Source organism: Ictidomys tridecemlineatus, chromosome 1, assembly GCF_052094955.1.
Source record: "Ictidomys tridecemlineatus isolate mIctTri1 chromosome 1, mIctTri1.hap1, whole genome shotgun sequence".
Taxonomy (NCBI): Eukaryota; Metazoa; Chordata; class Mammalia; order Rodentia; family Sciuridae; genus Ictidomys; species Ictidomys tridecemlineatus.
Window position 1 is genome coordinate 109,220,934 of NC_135477.1, and position 3,905 is coordinate 109,224,838.

Genomic DNA, 3,905 nt, shown 5'->3' on the forward strand with positions numbered 1-3,905 from the left:
GACAATTAACTATAAATAAAAATACCTTTGTGGAAGACCTAGAAGTCAACTAAGAGAATGAAGTACTCTTCATTGAGAAAAATATTGAGAATGGATACATTGGGTAAGAGAAGCAGCCTCACTTTACTCATGTCAAGCCTCTCAGAGGCATTTGGCAAATCTTGATGCTGAGAGAAATCTCCTGAATCCAACATCTCCCACAGGGTAAAATAATAGCAAGTGAGTACCTGGCTTCCCCAACCTTACCAGACACTACCCAGGAGACCTCATTCTGTCTTGCATCATGCAGAACACTGAGGGGATTAGCATGACTAAATCACCTGGGGACAACTAGGATTATGGAGAAGTGGGAGGAACCCACAGCAAAAACAATCAGACATAGGTCCTGGAAATCAGCTCATGAACTCCAACAGTAGACCACTTGTGAACTCCATAGCATGACTCACCTATGCACTCAATCAACCAGCTGACATGCACTCCCAGAATTCCACACCATAACAGTTGGTGCCCCAAATGTCCCCATGCATAGAACATTGATGATCCATGCCGGCATCCACAAATAGTACATAGATTTCAACTGTAGGAGCAGATCTTTGCACCAGCTCAACTCTGCTAGAATAGACAAAGGTACAGAATCTTGAGTACTTCAGTGAACTACTTGAAGGAAAATAAACAGGAAGGTCTCAGCACCAGTCTTGGCATTTAGGGAGCAAGAGGAGGTACACTGACCTCTAGCCAAATTCAGTGACAATTTTTTTTTCTTTTCTCTCCTGAAACCAATTAGTAAAGAATAGAGGTAATTGGCTGGGATTGTAGCTCAGTGGTAGAGTGCAAGCCTAGTATGTGTAAGGCACTAGGTTTGATTCTCAGCACCACATATAAATAAGTAAATAAATAAAGTTCTATCAACAACTAAAAAAAATATAATTAAAAAAGAATAGAGGTGGTGATTGTTTCTACAAATAAGAAGACAGGAAAATGGGACTCCAATAATCAAAGAAACATGACACCATAAAAATAATAAAACAAAGTACCAGCATCTGACCCCTGGCAAAATGGAGATCTAAGAATTGTCTGACAAATAATTATAAAAAATCATCTTAAAGGAGTTCAGAGACATCCCAGATAAATAGACAACTAAATGGAATTAGGAAAGCAAATATAACAAAATTAAAGTTAAATAAAGATGTAGAGACTATGAAATATAACTAGATACTAGAGCTGAAGAATGCAATGTCTAAATTGAAAAACTGAATAGCTTCAGCAGCAGAACTGATCAAATAGAAGAAAGAATAAGTAAACTCAAAGACAGAATACTGTAAATTATCCAAGCAGAGAAACAAACGAAAATAATCAAAAAGAGTAAAGAAAAACTATGAATTTATGGGATGCTTTCACACACGCTAACATATGTATGAGTTTGGGGTAACCATATCCCTAGGAAATCATAGATATCATCAAGACCATAAAAGCATACATCTCCTCCCAAAGTTTCCTGCTGTCAGCTTTATTGTTATGATGGTTATTTCATATGTATTTGTGTCTAGGTGTGTTTGTGTGTGTGTACTGAGAACAACTGACTTACAATTTACACTATGCAAATTTCAAGAACACAATATTTACTATAGTCACCATGCTATATATTACAGCTTCAAAACTTATTTTTCCCCATAAAAGAACCCCTTTATCCTTTGGCCAACATCTCCACATTTCCCCTACCCCTCAGCTGCTGGTAATTCCCATTCTACTCTGTTTTTGTCAGTTTGACTTTTTAGAATCCACATGTAAGAATATGCAGTATGTTTCTTTCTGTGATGGCTTATGTTATTCAACACAAGGTCCTTCAGGTTCAAACATGTAGTCACAAATGGTAAGATCTCCTTGTTTCCTAAAAGTTAACTATGTCTTAAAAAATAATAACGACGTTTCCATATCTTGTTTATTGAAAACAATTCTGTAATAGGAATGTAGATATCTCTTTGAAATTATAATTTTGTTTGGATATATATCCCAATATTGTAATACTAGATCATGTGGTTATTCTATTTTTATTTTTTTAAGGAATCTCCTTCCTATTCTATATGATGCCTGTAGCAATTTACATTTCCAGCAATAGTGTACAAGTTTTCCCTTTTTCTTCACACTCTCACCAAAGAAGCACATATATAATTTGATAATTTTTAGTAACCACCATAAAAAAGAAACAAAACAGGTAAAATTAATTTTAATAATATATTTAAATCAATGTGCCTGAAATATTATTATTTCAACATGTAATCAACATTTTAAAGACCACTTTTTATTAGAGATATTTAATGGAATAAATATCTCTAATATTTTTTTCTATTCAGTTTTTTTTCTATTCAGGTTTCAATATTTAGAGTTACTTTAGGTTTACACCTTATTTCAATTTGCACTGGCCTCATGTAAGTATTTAATAGCCACAGATACGTGGTGATAGTCATAATGGAGAGTACAATGATAGAGGTTCCTTTTCAGTATTAAAATTTATTTCAGGGTTATAATTTGTTTAAATAACAGAATTAATCACTGAACTATGGCTTATTTTCAACTTTACTATAAAATACTTTTTCATTTTTATAATAAATTTACTTTTTAAATCCAAGCTAAATGAATTTATGTTATTTTTAGTCTTAGCATGTATCCAGGCTGAGCAAAGTTTAATAATGGGGTTTTAATTTCATAATAGAGGGCACTATCATACAGCTGCAAGAATTGTACTCTAAGCTTTTTTTTAATGGATATTTTCTTCTCCTGCATGTTTAACATTATTTTGGGGAGTGAGGTACCAGGGATTGATTTTAGGTGCACTCAGCCGCTGAGCCACATCGCAGCCCAATTTTGTATTTTATTTAGAGACAGACTCTCACTCAGTTGCTTAGTGCTCTGCTATTGCTGAGGCTGGCTTTGAACTTGCAATTCTCTTTTCTCAGCTTCAGAGATGTTGGGATTACCAGCATGTGCCACCACACCTGGGCATATTTAACATTATTAAACATCACACCTGATTCATCTTTATAAAACAGTGTAATTTCAGATAGAATTCCGTGATATGAATGCACCATAGTTTATTTAATTATTCCCATTTTAATAATCATTGAATTGTCTTCAGTTTTTACTCTGAACTAACTGAAATGTATATCTTTATATTTATATTTTCCTAATAAATCAGTGATTTTTAAAAAGCTCTTCATAGAAACTGTAGAGATCTATAAAATACATCCCCATTTTGAAAATATTAAATGTGAAAAAATGTCTTTGAAGTTAGAAAAATATGGATTTAAAATCACTTTGGATGTTTATCAGAAGTTAATAAGTGCAGATAGCACAAAATTTCAATATAGGCACTGAAATAAGCTACCAACTAATGCAGTCCTTGATGAGTTCAGCAATTCAAGAACTTGAGATATTTTAAGAAACCACTTTGAATTAAACAATGAATGTTTATGAGGTAATATTATGAATCTTCCCAAGAATACCTTTTTCAGCTAAAACCTCTAAACATTAGAAAAATATTCAGCAAAGTAATATGTTTGTGGTGATTCGCATAACCCTTTTTAGCAAATGAGTCAGTAAAGCAGATAAGCAATATGATGGAGCAAATAACTATAATGTGGCTTAGCAAGGAATCACATCACCAATTACAAGCTATAGAATTTGTATTCACTTTTAGCAAATAATTCTCATTTCCTTAGCTTCCCTAGTGAGTGATTCTTGCTTCCTCTCTTATTGAGAGTAGCAACTTTTTGCTACCGTTTCTAACAGGTGGTCTCTTAATAATTATACAGTTAAACCAATGATATATTTCACACAAAATACGAAACCTGCAGGTACAATACTGAAAATGATATTAAATATGTGGATGCTGTAAATAACTATTTTTC